Raw genomic sequence first — 16,606 nt, forward strand, 5'->3', positions numbered from 1 at the left:
GTCTCTATTTCTGCCTTTATAGAGACAACAAAAACGTATTTCTTGCAGACTGCTGGCCACCTTTTAAGCACCATGTCTTGCACAAAGGTGAGTAATCCCCGGATGCTCTTTCATAGGAGAGCTGATGCCATGTGCAGCTGCATGTTTTGCTCATGGTCACCCACTGTTCCCAGAAAAGCATTCAGGTGTTTAGAGTCCCATATTAATTCCTATATGCACTCCTAGGATGCAGCCAAGTGCGTTAAACCCTGTGGCTTAATGCAAGTGCATTAAGCTTTAAGGAAGCTAAAACAGAGAGATGCAAGGTTTGATCCTCAAACTCTAAACTTTATTAAATAGTTTCATAGGTGTATGAATGTGCTTGGTCCCTTTAAGGATGCCAACTGCAGTGTAATTTGCTCAGTTCTGCTAAACTGTCCTGTTTCTCTTTATCAGTTTGATTTCTGTACTGTTCTACTATTACATAAAATCAGTTGCTGGTGGTCCTCTTGACCTTGATAATCTAACATGTAATAAAAATAAAAGATCAACCTCACTAAATATTTTGAATAGATTAAGTACAATATTTGGTAATACTTCCTCTTGGGTAAGATTCTGAAAACGCATCACAAACACCAGAAATTACTGATGTTAATAACCCTGTCGCTGTTCCAACTGACTAAAAATAGACCTCTGTGACAGGATAAGAATAAAAATATTCATACAGAAGTTTGTAACTGTTAGTCATAGTTTGACCTATTAAATCTATCTTCAGTCAAAAAAATCAATAATGTAAAAACAAACCTCATAATAAAGTTTCGGAGAGCTCTGAGGGAAGCTTCAGTAGGTGTATATTTCTGGTGTAGTAAAATCATTATACTAAATACCTAATCATTGTATTTTTGCAGGCTTGTAAAGATAATAATTCATTATATTTCGTTTACTTTTGGATTATGCATGCTCTTCTAGAAGACTGACAAACTGCACTTCAGCCATCAGCCATCACAAAGCCAAACTAGGTCATCTGCAGTGAGACCCATCAGGTCCTCAGCACCAAGGGTCTCAACCTGTAGATCTGCAGCTCCTGCCTCATGCTACCTCCTAGAACAGATGTAGTCAGCCTTTCCTCATCCTGTTCCCAGGATATTTGAACTTCTTGGCATGGTATTTAACAAGTCCCTACTGACCGTATGCCCAGTAAGAACTTCTTCTTCTTCTTCTTCTTCTCTTCCTTTCTCTCCTCTCCTCTCCTCTCCTCTCCTCTCCTCTCCTCTCCTCTCCTCTCCTCTCCTCTCCTCTCCTCTCCTCAGACCAACTGCAGCATTTTTGTTTGGTAGGTGTGGGCCAAGGTTTTCCTTTCACCCATTAAGGATCATGTTCTTTTGAGTTTTGTTCCTTTCTTTTGCCAATCACAACTTATTTTCTAGAGCACTGTAGTTCACAGATCTCACAGTCTGCTGAGATTCAACCTCTCCGGGACACATTTTAAAGTTAACTGCCTCCTCCTTAGTGTTTTTCTTATCCATATTTTTTTAGGAAAAAAATATTCTTTTTCCTCCAAAATCAATGGGACCTCTTTAAAAATCTGGGATTTAGAAGTTCCAGCATGAAACCTTGTGCAACAATTAGGGAAGGGCGGAGATATAAATATCGTAAAGTACAAATTCATCACCGAATCTGGAGTACATCCACAAATTTAAAAGCCGGCGGGACACTCAGAGTAAACACAGATGGACAACAGCATTGCCAGAGAGAAGGATTAGACAGGACCCACGAGTGATGTTAAGGAATGGCCAGATCAAGGCAGTGCATTTTACTCCCACAAACGTTCTTGCTTCCCACCTCTTCCAGTAAGACGAAGCAAGAAATTTCTTACCCCCCACTAAGAATTCTTGCAGCAAAGACCTATTAAGGGTGCAGCCAGTATGTCCTGCCTGGGTCTGCGTTTCTGACGTGTCCCTCTTTAGAGAACTGACCACTCTGTGACCTTCCCAGGCTCTTCCCACTTGCTGTGTTTTCACTCAGCCATGGGCAATGCCAAAACTTCCCCTTTGAACTCTGTCCTAATTCCTGAGACTACCCTGGTCTGCTGTGTGTCCTCTTCTAAAACAATTCAGCTTGGACCACATATGCCTGAGCTTGCTCCTTGGAATCAATTGTTTCGTTATATCAAGCACATTGCATGTAAAAATTAAATTTGTCTTCTGATGAAAAGGTTGCTGGTGGTGACTCTGCCTGGAGAGCACCCTTCAGGAATTAAAACAAAATAAAACAAGAGCATGATATTGCTCCCTCTTCTTCCTTGCATCTTCCTGGGGGCTTGGAACTCACTGGGTGCTTCAAAATGTAAAAGGAAATCTCTGAGACAGCCTATTCCCTACACCTTTCTCTTGCTTGCTCTCAATACACGTCTAGTCAGACAACTACTACCAATACATCTGCCACAAGTGTTCACTGCCCTGTTAAGAGGGAATGATGCCACCCACAGTCAACACCGAACACACCACCAATGCCCCAGCTGATGCTCTATGAAGTTTAAAACTTCGAGTTGGTTTAAGCTATTCTTGCTGCCATTTCTGTATGTAGCAGGCACTGGGAATGAATGTGGTAACCTAAACAGCACCCAGTGTGGGTCACAGAAAAATTTTCAGCAGAAGGTTTTTGACATTGCAACACACTTCCCTATATTTAGACACAAGGAATGATGCCTCAAAAGTAAAAAAACCTCATGAAAGTTTGAAAATGAAACCTCTAGGGTGATTTTTAAAATTCTGCCTTACTTATCTGGGAAAAGCTGTGAGCAGTCCTCTTCCAAGAAGATCAGCCATAAGCAAGTGGTGAGCTTAACACAACAGTCAATTCGTACACTTTGGATATTCACACCTAAGAGATATTTGTTACTCTGAGCCAAGTCAGGCTTATTGCTGGAGTCCCCAGCATTAGCTGTTATTTCTTTCTTTAGAGTTTGTTTTTTTGTGGTTTGGTTGGTTGGTTTTGTTTGTTTGTGGGGTTTTTTTGTTTGTTTGATTTTTTGTTTGGTTTTGGTTTGGTTTTTTAATTCACTGCAGTTGCAGATGCAATCAAATGTTGCAGCTGCTGCTCCCCATTCATGTCTGGGCATGGTTGATCCACACTGACCTGGCGTGCCCAGATTGCCCTGGTGGCTGCATCCTGAAGGCCTGATTCCCATTTAAACCAGGGCCCGATTCGCTTTTATGATCCTATAAAGTAGCAATAGAAAAGAGCCTTAGCAGAAAGAATAACTGGGCCCTGTATAAATCGAAAGCACCTATTTGTCAGGTAGCTAATCCAAGACATTATAGCCATTTATAAAAACTTGTTTTCTCTAGACATCCAGGAATTTTGTTAATAGTGCCAAAAGACACTTTTTGAAGGGATTTAATGCCCAGTTCATTGCAAATCTGATCTTTGTTTTTGCCTGTTCCCCAGCCAGCAGCTAGGAACAAAACAGACTTTGAAGCCTGCAGCATTATTAATCTGAGACTTATTACAGTAAGAGCAAGAGAAGGAAATAAATCCCTTCTCCTAGCACTACTAACTCAGTGTAATGGCCCAAGAATGACAAGCTAAACAGTACTCTAAAATTATCAGGCTTCATTTCTCATGACGGATAGCAAGCAGCAGATTGCACTTTATCTTTTTAAGCTGACCTGACTGCAAACAAGGAATGCGCAGAATGCCAAGGCCCCCCGTTCCCTCTGTGCAGCCTCCTCCAGCAGAAACTGTGCATCACGATGCAATATTTAGCACTTTGTTCTTCTAGTGCTTAGGACAAAGATATATTCAGGGCAAGCTGGTTCCCTGGGGGGAAAGAAAAAAAAATCTGAAGCAGCTTCCCTTTGCTGACCTGTGGAGCACACGCCTGTGTTGATTCTGGAGGAGAATGCAGGGCTTGGTTAGGGGGAAGCACTTCAAAAAATATATCATCAACATATCTCTTGAGCTGCGCTTTGATCAGCTTCTTTTACTGTCCAGCAAAACAGTCGGTAACCACTAAAACATTTGGAATGATGTCATGTGGTACAACAAGGATCAGTCCCAAGTATAGGTTCGTCAAATGCCTTTACAGTGAAGACACTCCTCTCTCTGTCAAAGACGTATTAGGTTAATGACAAGCCTACACTTTATGGGTGCCTAAAGACTTTGCAAGTGGTCAAAATCACCAGCTATAAAAGAGTATTTTAATTTCTGTCGAACAACATTCATTTATTATCATGTTCACAGTTGCATGATGATAAATTGTGAGATTTTTCACTATTTTTTCTTTTTTCCCTCATTTGTTTCCCTTCTGGTAGAAAAGAAAGAAATTGCCTCTTCTATATTTTGTTATTATTCTTACCAGTCTAATACTACAGTTTCTAGAGAAGCAAAACAAGTAGCAAACTGAATTTAACACTGATATATGGGGATGGGCATGGAGAGGGGAGAATCCATCCATAAGTTATAGTTAGACGAGTTTTGAAAAGCAAGGATTGCAATAGAGTGCAATTAGAATTAAAATTAATTGAGTTGCTGAAAGGTTTATCTTTTTAAAGAATGTTTTTGCCAGTTACTACACTCTGTAGAAGTTGTAGCACATAGATCAGAAGGAGTTCCGAACCAGTCCAAATATTCAAAAGGCATAGAAATACATATCTAAGGGAAGTAAATAAAAATGCACTCTTTATTATATTAAGTGCTAACAAATTATCACTTTAGGAAAAAAAAAATGAAACCATAGGTTCATTCAGCCCTCCTTTATTTGCATATCATTCCTTTGATAAGTTTTCTCTATGTCATAAACTTAGGCTAGGTATGTTCAAAAGCATCAGCTGCAAATGAGACTGCAGCAAAACCATTGATCCCAGGGAGCACAGAAGACCTCATCCTAAGGAGCACAGCATCTTTATTCTGGAGCTGCATCAATCCCAGGCCGGTCCCACCAGTCTCAGTACATAAGGGAGGTATTGCTGGAGTCATGGCTCTCTGTGGCCACATTTCAAGTAGGTGGTGAGCATGTACTGCACTGCCCAAAGTCCCAGGTCCCTAAACACCTAGACTGAGGGCTCAGGTGCACCGAAGAGGGGTACTGCACTTCTCTCCAAACCCACAAGCCCAGGCTACAAAATCAGCACAACTTGTGCCACCTGCCTCACTCTTCTTTAACAAGATAGGAAAGATGGGGACAGACTTTTTGGCAGGGCCTGTTGTGATAGGACAAGGGGTGATGGTTTTAAACTAAAGGAGACTCAGGCTAGACATGAGGAAGAAATTTTTTACACTGAGGGTGGTGGAACACTGGCCCAGGTTGCCCAGAGAGGTGGTCGATGCCCCATCCCTGGAGACATTCCAGGCCAGGCTGGACGGGGCTCTGAGCAACCTGATCTAGTTGAAGATGTCCCTGGTCATTGCAGGGGGTTGGAGTAGGTGACCTTTGAAGGTCCCTTCCAACTCAAACCATTCTATGACTCCTTGCCAGCCAAGGGCCAAGGCTTTGCTCTCCCCATTCAGGATCATTTTCTCTGGGTTGTGGTCTCCACTTCTTTTGCCAAGGGTGTAGGGAGTCACCCACCACACCAGCCAGGTCTCTCTTAGGGATCTGCGAGAAAACCAGCAGCCTGCTGCAGCTGTGGGAGGGCACAAACTGCTTTAGTGGACCGTTGGTTTGGAAGTTGTGGTGAATTTTTCTTTCCTTGCTATCTTATCTAACCAGCAAGACAGACTTGTCTCTAGTTGCATTCATTGTTTCTAATGAAGAGGACAAATGGGTTCATGTAGCATCCAAATACAGGAGTCCTAAGTTACTGGTGTTTCTCAGCAGGACTCAGGATTAAGCTCCTATCATTTGCCAAAGCTGTCATCATGTCCATCAAAATATTAAAACATCCATCCGCCTTTTTTTCTTCTGCCTTGACCTGGAGTATTTTCTCCTGTTTCACAGGGACAGTCAAGGGACATGGCTGCAGTGTGCAAGCTCTGGGTTGGAAAACTTGCCCGTTATCCCACTCTACCATCTTTCTCAGATACTTCTCAGGGTCGCAGTACCTTTTCTACAAGCAAAGTGCATGTATTTTCTTAATTCATGTGTTTTAAAAAATATTATGCAGAAATGATTCACCTATTTCATTTAACACAGAATCTCTTTGTTCTGCAGAGTTTAATAAAACAGACCAGAATTATGGGGTAGAAAAATGGCCCCGCAGTCTCCACTCTGTTTGTCAGTAATGTTTTCTTATTATAAGAAAGCTTGGGGTTATATTTTTCCTGCGCTGGACTGATAGATTGTGTTTTAATCTTTTGTAAGACCGGTTGTTTAGATCCCATTTGGAAGGCTGTGGAGAAAATGCTCGTTTCATAAAAACAATCCAATTCTTCTGTAAATATCTGCTGTCATATTTATCCTTTTGGAATTAAATTCAATTTTTTTTATTAAACTTGCTACCAGAGGAAGCAATATTTGCAAAAACTGTTTAAATAGGTACCATTTGTGAATATAAACAGTTTCAGATTTTTTTGTCTGAAGGCTTAAGTGGTTTCATAATTTCTGGTGCTGTGTTGCAAGTGTTTTTATACAGAAATAGACTAAAGCATGCTGAAACTACACGTAAGCAGTGGAGAAGGGGGAGGAGGATAGTTATTTTAAAAAGGGCTGGAGATCAAAATGGGAGGCTGTGAACACAAATGAATTACATGTATGTGAGTTGCCAAAGGAGGAATGAGTCACTCTCCACATTTGGAAATGATAAGAAATATCAGGCTGTCCTGTGATCTCACAGTCCGGAGCTGTAAATCCAGGGAAAAAGAAAAAAAAAGATTAGCAGACCGCAGTTTGGATCAGGGTATGAGCCTTCAATGAACATGACAAGGTAGATATCTTTACTACAGGCTCGTGGTGGTTCATCAGGCACCACGTCATAGATGCCTTCAGATTTTTACTGCTACTGCACTTAAATCACTTAAAGATAAATCGCTCGCAAAAGAGTAAAAAAAAGGCAAAGAAGGAAGCATAAACCTAAGGAAGATGGCAAAATGAGAGAAAACATGTTTGCTGAGTAACAGATTAGACTCTATCTTAATGCACACCACTCCACTCCTTACCTTTGCATTCAGTGCGTTCCCCTGAGGTACATCCCTCCCCAGGGGTGCAGCCACAACGCTGCCTTGCTCTTTCTGATCTCCCCCTGTCTCCAGGAGGCTTTTCATCAGGGACACGAAGCATGGGACAGACAGGTAAAATAACCTGCCTTTCCAAGTCCATACAGACGAGGTGGTTGAGGGTGGCAGCTACTGGCACAGCCTGCTCTCTGGTCCCCTCTCCACCCACTATGCTCGCCCCAGCACAGAGGAGTTGTCGCTTGCACACGGAGCAGCAGGGTGTCACAGCCATTCTGCAATGTACCCTGGCACCAAGGGTGATTTGGTCTTTAAAGATGAAGAATTTGGGGCTCACAGGCCCCACTGTTAAAATGTCAGAATTATTCTTTCAAACTATGTGAAAGAAAAAAAAAAAAAGATAGAAGAAAGAAGATACCGCTGAGGTTGCAATAAGTTTGTGAAACTTTAGTCCAGCACTATTTTGGGGCATTTCTGCTCTCAGCGAGTGTCCTGATTACCCTGTGCAAACACACACAGGTGAGCACCCCTGCTTCGCATGGCTTCTCTGAGCCAGGTGGGCGAGAGGCACACACTGCTTTGAAAATGTGTCTGTAATGGTATAACCATGTCACAAGACTGGTCCCCAGGGGATTTCCAGCATTAGCTGTCTGAAAGACATTTCTTTGTCTTAGCTTAGCTGTCCTGCCCAGCATCATCTCCCCCTCCACCAAGTCCTTAAAAGCTGACTGCTGTTTGAGGAATGACTTCAGCCTCATGAGATCTGAAGCTGTGGGTAGTCACACTCAGTGATGCAAAGCCTCTGAGGTAAATGATGACACAGGCAGCAGGGAAATGGGAAATCAGACCCATCTGGCTTTCCTAAGGGTTTTTTTTTTCTGTATTTGCTGCCTTGTTAAGAAGAAGTCCCTCCCAAAAGTCACCAAGGGAGGTAAAAATGGGAACATAGTACTCCTCATTCATAAGCTCTGTTTTCTTATAGCATTGATTCACTCCACATTTCTTTTCTTTTTTTTTTTTTTTTTTTTTTTTTTTTTTTTTTTTGTGGCACACAGGATAGCAACTACCAATAAAACTTGTGAGTTTACTGTTTCATCACTTCAGCAGCAGCGCTTGAACCAGCCTTTTACGGCTTATCTCTATTGTTCCCAAGCCGTAGCTGATAGCAGTTCATGGGCAGGAGCCCTGGATGTTCATTTGTCTCCAGATTCCAGCATTTGCATATTTTATTATAATTTGGTTATCTGAAGAGGAGTGTTTCATCTCTCCCTGTTACACAGCTACAAATCTGCTTCCTCCAAGCTGCTAAGTTACAGCAAACTCCTGATTCAGTCTGCAGTTCCTTTGAGCTCTGAGTACCAAATGCTGTGGTTTAAAAAGATTAAAACCAGAGATGAAACCTGATTGTTGTTCCATGCATCTGCTTCAAATTGGTTGTTCTGTTTATTTTAGAGACTTCAACTAGTTCAATGAAAAAGCAAGCATCCATTCTGCAGAATCAATCTTGCTACACTGGCGTTTACACTCGGCTTTTATTTACTCTGTTTTAGAGCATCAGTGAAATCTTGCCTTCACTGCAAAATCAACATGACTAACAATTAGCACATGCCATTAATTTAAAGTGCTACATCTACATTAACTCCTGTAAGTTACAATCAGTGGTGTTTTAGCTGTGGCTGAATGGTCCAGGCTCCCACTCATTTATGGACCGCTCATCAGCTTACACTATATCCTTCTTGTCAAGTGCATGCAGGCAAATGCCATATGGTGCTAGCAGTCAATTCACATCTTCTCACAGCTTTTACTGTGTGCCCAGCACGGATAGATACACTCTCCCATGCTCTACTGGGAAAGAATCAATAGTGTGATTCAGTTCTTCCAGGATTTAAACAAAGAAGGTGACCCCCAGAGGTGTCAGGGGCCATGCAATGAAGGAGAGGAGTCACCTCACTACCTGACTTGAGGTGGTACTCACAATGGTTGAACCAGAAGGGAGAAACTCAAGTGTGGGCAACACAAGTCAATGCTGGCTTGGACCCAGGGACAGATTTTCCACTTATGTAGGCCTTACTTCCTTATTCGTACAACCTTTCCACAAACTGGGGCAAAGACAGAAGCAGTCCTACCAAGAAATAAAATAAGGTCTTAGTGTAATTTAATCTCACTTGAACGGTCTGCAAGTCTTGACCAACCTTCAGCAGAAAGATGAATCCCACCCCTGCCACTTGTTCTTTTGGGACCTGCAACATTAACTTAACACCACGGCTTTTGTACTGTGATCCATGGACCACATGGGCATACCGCAACCACTTCTAAAGAGTCTTTAGAAGATAAGTGAAGAAAGCAAGGCTCACATTTTTGATGCAGAGCCAGCAACTTCACCGTCAGATGTACAGGTACTCAGAAGTAAAAAAAAATGGGGGCTTTGCCCCATGCAATCTCAGTAGCCAACACACAGACTGAAAATGCCTTTCCCACAAGGCACTGAGCTTCCCCTAGTCACCGAAACACAACAGAGGTCAATACCTTGCATTCAGGTACCATGACTGCATGACTTTTTAAGAGGTTGTGTAATGTCACTGCTTCTGGAAGCAGAACAACATTTGAACTGAGAAATTTGAATGAGTTTGCCTGCAGAGACAGGGACTATCTCAGTAAGACTGGCACAGCCAAATAACATGTAAGAAGAATTGCAATTGCTTAAAAAAAAAAAGGCAGTGTAAGTTGATGTATTAAAACGTCCTAGGACAAAGATATCTGTCTGCCATTTGTACCATAAGTGGTGTGATAAGTTTCATAAAGCAAAATACTAGCTTTTATTTTTAAAGTGAGTGGACAGTGCAAGCTTGTAGCAAACTGCAGTAGCCTGCCTGAGTCTGCGTAATGTATGGGATTTGACATCCCATTCCAGCCCAGCGCATTCTGGGAACAGAGATGTTTCTGGTGCCAGGCCAGGTTAAATGCATCTGGCACGATAGACCCTGCATACGCTCAGTTGGACAGATGCAGAAACTTCATGTTATCCTATTTTCGGATGCCAAACAGAGCTTATTCTGTTCTTACAAAGCAAGGACATAAGAGACATGAAGAGGAAGTGGTTTACCGCAACAAAGGCATTCATGGCTTGTAACGCCCTTCCAATTACAAGGAGCAGACAGTTGTTCATCAAAAATGTCAGGAAGAGAAAGCTGAAAGAAGAGAAAAAGCAGCTTGCCATGAATAGGAATAAAAAGGCTGTAAGTAAGATTGTGCACTCACATAGGCCGATGCACATCTGATGTGACTCCTCTCTAATCAGCAGAGTTAGCCTGTACTTGCACCCATCTACACAACAGCTGAATCCAACCCCAAAAGGCTCCCCCTGTAATTGTGGCAAATACCACTTCACCCAAACCTCTCTTTTGCTCTCCCCAGAACACTGGGCTGCCTCCCTTTCCAAACTAATCTCTGCTTATAAGTCATAACAATGAAAGTTTGTACCCTTTCCTCTCTCATCTGCTACACATTTAATTTGCCCAGGGACTTTCTAGGAGGAAAAGATCGGCAACGATGCAAACGCCAGCTGTATTGAGGAGCCTCCTACTTACATTTTCATCTTGCTGAAGGCCATATTTGTTCTGGGACTGAGTGATGGCTCTCCTTGATTTTGTTGTGCTATTACTTTCAGAAAAATTGCATTATCATGACACTGGAATAGCACGATGGTGAGTTGGGCTCTTTTGCCTGGTCTTTCTAGAAGCCAGGACCTGAGGGTAGATTAAGCATAAGGAATGCCCAAACCACAGTGTTTTCAAGCTTCTTCAGCCAAATGGTATGTACCACTGGGGGAATAAAACCAAAAAAACCCAGAGGTTTTAGTGAGACTTCGTAGGCCTTTTTGTGAAGGTGGCTCTCTAGACATGTCCAAGTGGTGACCAATGAGACTTGCTTTATGTGGTTGTTCAGTCAGCTTTGGTAGATAAAACTGATATTCCTTATTTCTCATTGGGGTGTTTCTGGCCGAAACATGCAGATTATGTTATGTTAGGGAGTGCACCACCGTCAAAACACAGAACAGGAAAACCTCAGAGAGCTTCCATCTGCCCCAGAGTAATGCGTGACCATAGCTGCATTATGAAAGAGTAATAATAATACCTTCCCTCTTTGTCTTACCATGAAGCTTTGCAACTGCTGAAAAACACATGTGGAGAACAAAGGTGGTGCAACCAAAAGGGAACAGAGACAAAGGGCAGTGAGCTGCTTGTCTCCCAGAAACTACAGCTGCTTTTTAGCAACCCTAATAAATAGGCTTCTCCCATTCAAAGGAAACAAGCAAATAAACACCACAACATACAAAAACAAATAAACAAACATACAAAACAAAACAAAACAACATATTAATCACCACCAACAATTAGATGAACAACAGCAGTTTCATTTGGTTAACTTTTTTGTTTTACATGAAGCTACACTGATGAATCCAATTTTTAATCATATTCTTAGGTTTTTATGATGAGGAAACTCCAAAGACACATGGGTGACTTATCTTTCCCATAGTGCAGCACCTTAGGACAACACCAAGGCAAAGAAACCCTTGTATTTGCTCGGCATCCCAAATCCTCACAGCAGCACCATATGGAAAAAGACAGAGCTGTGAGCACTTACCGCAACCAGGTACCCATTGGTACGAGACAGCAGCTCTAATGTTGCACTAATCTGTGTAGGGCCTCTGAGAAATACATCTCACTATTAAAACCCAGACCAGAGTCAGAGGTTCTGTGTCCAGGGAAAAGCAGTATAGGGATGTATCTGCAAGGCGCTGGCTGCTACTGAGATACGTTCCTGTTAAATGAGTGGCTCTTCTCCGATTAGCATGAAAATATGGTCAAACCTTTCTAAAAAAATCAATTTTACTTAGCTGTTTGATAAGAAAGTTGGCATTTTCAGTCCAAGACAAAGCTGTGACTCAGAAGTCATGAATTAAATGATTAACCACAAGAGATAAATTTGGTATGATCTTCCCTAGCTCAGCTGTGCCAAAGAACTTCTTAGCTTAATAACACTGGTTGACGCTGGCACCATCACAGTGTTTTCCAGTGCTTCCTTATTAATGTGAATGGTTTTGACTCAGCACTTCCACAGTTTCATAAACATCAAGGCTGACATCATTTACACTGCAAAAAGCATTCATAAGCATTAAAGCTCAACAGCAAAGATAACCTGAGGCTTGAGCTAAGCCTTGATTTATGCACTGAAGGCTTCCACTAACCAGGCTACCGGACGCCTTCAGTACAAAACTGAATTTCTCATTTACTTCTTCCTCTGTAGTAGAACAAGTTAAAATCCTGGAAAACAATGTTCAAGCACCAGGTTTTAGTTGTTCAATTTGGGTTGATTTCCAGTCATTCTGCAATGGATGTGCTATAATTCACTGACTGTACTGGAGGTGCATGGAGACATTTTGAATAAGGGCAGCTTCCACAAAGCAACACTTTCAAGTCATTGCTAACATAACTATGTCTCCAAGCAATGCCTGCTACCAGTCCTGAATGTTTTGGGATACAAAATAAAAACAGACAAGACAGATTTCACATTAACATCACCTCTGTCACAAAGGATCACACACACCACCGATTATGCCCAGAGCATTAAACCAGCACTTGTTCAAAAGCTATGCCAGATTTGCCCTTTCTTCTGCTAAGGGAAAACAGTCCCTCAAGATTTACTGTCTGTTATCTGTGGTGACTTCCCTGTTCCGTGTCCCTGTGTTACAGTGAGCTTGCTTCAGTGACTGGAAAACTTTATCTAGTGCAAACTGAAAATTCCACCTAGTTGTTCCAGTCAGTGAAAATGACCCTGTAGTTGAGAAACCTGACCTTGCAGTTCTTCCTTATGAATGCAGCTTCTTCACTGAAGACTCAGAAAAGTCCATTTAACTCAGCTTGCCAAGTTTGACTCAGCGATTTTATTACTATACCCCTTCTGAGCCAAAAAAGAAAAAGAGTTTCTGTGGGAAAATTTCTTCCTGACACAGATTTGAAAAGAAATGTTCAAAAGGTATGCATGGTACTGACAATTCAGTAGAAGTAGACTGGTACAAGTTAATTTAGTAGAACAGGGATAAGCAAGAAGAATGTGCATGTGGGAATAATATGGAGACCCTGGGGAAGGAATAAAGGCTGGGGTGGTGGTGGAGGAGAAATACAAAATAAAAATAAAAGAGCTGATGCATCCCCTATTGCAGTTATTTGCTGGTGAACACATCTGCATGATGACAAGTTTTCCAGCATTGCATTTTCATTCTTTGCTATGGGCAAGGAGGAGCAGTGCTCTCAGCACTTTGAATACCTTTGAATACCTTTGGTGTTATTCTTCAAAGTACAGAGTGAAAGGAACAGACTTGCAGCCTTAATGGTTGCAGTATGAAACCTGGAAGTGTGACCTATGGTGAAAAGTCCTCAAAGTCAGTGAAACCACTGCATAGGATGGTTTGGGCTGCTTTGAAAGACCCACAAAAGATGCCATCTCACATTTCAGGCAGTAGGTTCTCTTTCCCCACTGTGCTAATCCACCTTTACCGCATTGAGAGCTGCAACCCTGATGTAAAAAAATGCTGTAATGTTGGTGCTCACTCGCCAGAGCAGTCAGTGCTGTGAGGCTGGTGCTTCACCTTTGGGCTGACCTGGCATAAATCAGTGGATCGAAGCTGTGTATGAACCGCAGGTCTGGCCTGACACTTGTGCTCTGAACACCCAACCATCAGGGGAAAGGCCATGGTACCCTCAGGCTGTTTCTCTTCTACATTTTGTGTCTCCCCTTGCAGCATGGTATCACACAATGAATCTACAGAGAGATTCCTAAAACTAGCACCTTGAAATAGAAAGTCCAGGTTTCCCCATGGCTGAACCAGATGGGTGGTGCACAAATGGAGATACAGAAGGACCAGATTTGCTTTGCGTTACATGAAACAACCCTCTCCAGTGTATTCTGATCTGTCCTTCAGCAAGTGAACGGGCACCAGGCAGGAAAGGTGGAGGTGGGGGAAGTGGACTGGGCCGAGCTAAAAGGGGTCATGCTACCACAGTGTGCCTGAAGGGGACAAATGAAAGAATATACCTCAACCTAAGAGTGAGCAACCAGTCCAAAAAGTCTTGATCTACTAAGGAGAGGAGCCTGGTGACAAACGGGAAAGGAGTGCACAATCAGGTCTTGTCAGGTTCGACTCCATCGGTCTTTCTGCTACAGGTTCCGCCTCTCACATGTGATACACGGGACTGGCCATGAAACAAGGATCTTGTTTCACAATTCAGAATAAACAAAAATGAAGGGGTTTTTTAGCTTTTCAAATCCGTTTTCATTACACATCAGAACAAAACCTCTGTATTTCCAAAACCTTCACATGTAAGGCCCAGAGAGGAAAGAGAAGGGGAGGTTCAGCATCAAATAGGCCAGTGCCTCGGCGATTCCCCTCCGGAGGGGAAAGCTTGGCTCCCAGCTCCCAGGCGCTGTCAGACAGGAGAGGGACAGCAACTTGGACTCCCCCACCAGAAGGCCAGGGACAGCCAGGTTTTATCCCCCCACCCACTCCTTTAGTTAACTCTCACCCTCTGCCCCCATCTCCTTGGAGACTCTCCACTCCGTGTAAATAATTACATATGAACCGAGCTAGAGAGAATGAGAGTATGTAGTCCAGTGGTTAGGAAGTTCCCTGGAGATAAAAGGGAGCTGCAATTCAAGTTCTTGCTCCGTCTGATTCGAAGCTGATTTCAATTAGGTATTCATTGGAAGGAAGTGAAACGGTCGGTGTAGCTTGGCGGTCAGGGAACCACTCCAAATCAGAGCGAGGACTTGAACCTGGGGATGCACTTCCCAGGGAAGCCTCCTAAGCGCTGGCAGATCGATCAGCTCGCACGTGAGGCAGGAGTGGGAGGAAGGCTGGAGCACTCGGCCAGTTCGGAGAGGGGGGAGCTGCCTCTTCTGGGGGCTTGGCTCCGAATGGGAACCTGTCGGAGGGCACGTATCCAGCCGGTGTGCTAGAGTCATCATGTGGACCGGTGTACAAGCGTGCCCCTTCGCCTCAGCCCCATCACACAGGCCCCCACACAGACCGTCTCCCACCAGGGTTAGAGGAAGCTGAGAAGCTGACATCAGGCATCGCCAGAGCAGGGCTCATTTTCTCCTTTCCCACAACTCCCCTACCGACCTAGAAAGGTTTTCTGCTGATATTATAGTTGAAACAGATACATTCTCTCAATGAGTTCCAAAGAAGCATCATTTCCAGGTGGAAAAGTTGGTCTTGGATTGTATGGGATCGATCCAATAGTAGCAAAGAACAGTAAAATTATCAATCTAAATGGAGAAGTACTTGACAAATGTTTCTGATTCAGATTCAGAAGGAAGCAGAATGATATATTCAGAGCCTAACTGGATACATACTATTCCACTGGCAATTAGAGATGATGTTAAACAGCAGTCATTAATAACAACATTTGTAAACCTGCAGGGCTTGATTACGGTCCTGGTGAGGATTGCCAGCTTGGCTGACAGAAGTAGCTGCAAAGAGGAAAAATATTTAGATCTTTTAAGGTGTTTAACTGGCTCCTACATAACAATCCATTAGCGTTAAATGACTTAAAAGCTGTCTAACGAACGTATTTCTAAAAGTAATTTTAGCAGAATCACTATCATACAGGGAGGCGTTTCATCTGGAATTTAGCGGGACTCTGTTCTTGGTGCCAGCTACCGTCATTGACATCTATACCACCAGTGTAGACAAAACCAAAACCACTGTGGCACAAGTTTGAGAAAAAAGGGATGTAGGAACAAGTTTGTTACAAGAATTAATTCCTTGTCATTTGGATTACTTGCATTTTCAGAACCAAATGTGAGTTATACATCTTGCAAACAAATGTCACCTTTTAAGCTATGAACCAGCAATTCTAATATAATTAACTTCGAAAAAATTTCATGGTCACATTAGATAATCAGCTGAACATGAGTCTCCAGAGCAATTGTGATCCTTAGATAAATAAGCAGGGGAGTTTGAAAGAGTCAGTGTATAGCTCTAGTGAGAATATGGCTGAAATATCACATGCAGTTCTGGCATCCAAACTTTACAAAGCGTACTCCAAATTTGGAAAGGGTTCAGAAAATAGCTGCAAGAGTGACCTGTGGTCTAGAAATCAGACTGAGACTAAAGAAGTTTAATCTGATTTATCCCAGAGAAGTTTGAGAGGTGATTTGATCACAGCTCACAGATACCCGGATGGTGGAGAAACAATTATGAGTACAAAAGGCATAATGAAATCCCCTAGGTAGAAGCCAAAGCTGGACAAACTTCAAGTTTGGGGCATGCATTTTCTTTAAACTGTGAAGAGCATAGCAATTGAACACGATGAACTGAATTCTCTATCCCACGCCGTCTTTAAGGAAAGGCTAAAAAATCATGCATTATTACAGGTAGAAAAAATCATGAGGTGCTCCAATGAAGTTTGTAGATGTGTCATATGGGCAGCCAGACTAGAGGATGACCATA

Source organism: Caloenas nicobarica, chromosome 1 (assembly GCF_036013445.1).
Source record: "Caloenas nicobarica isolate bCalNic1 chromosome 1, bCalNic1.hap1, whole genome shotgun sequence".
Lineage (NCBI taxonomy): Eukaryota > Metazoa > Chordata > Aves > Columbiformes > Columbidae > Caloenas > Caloenas nicobarica.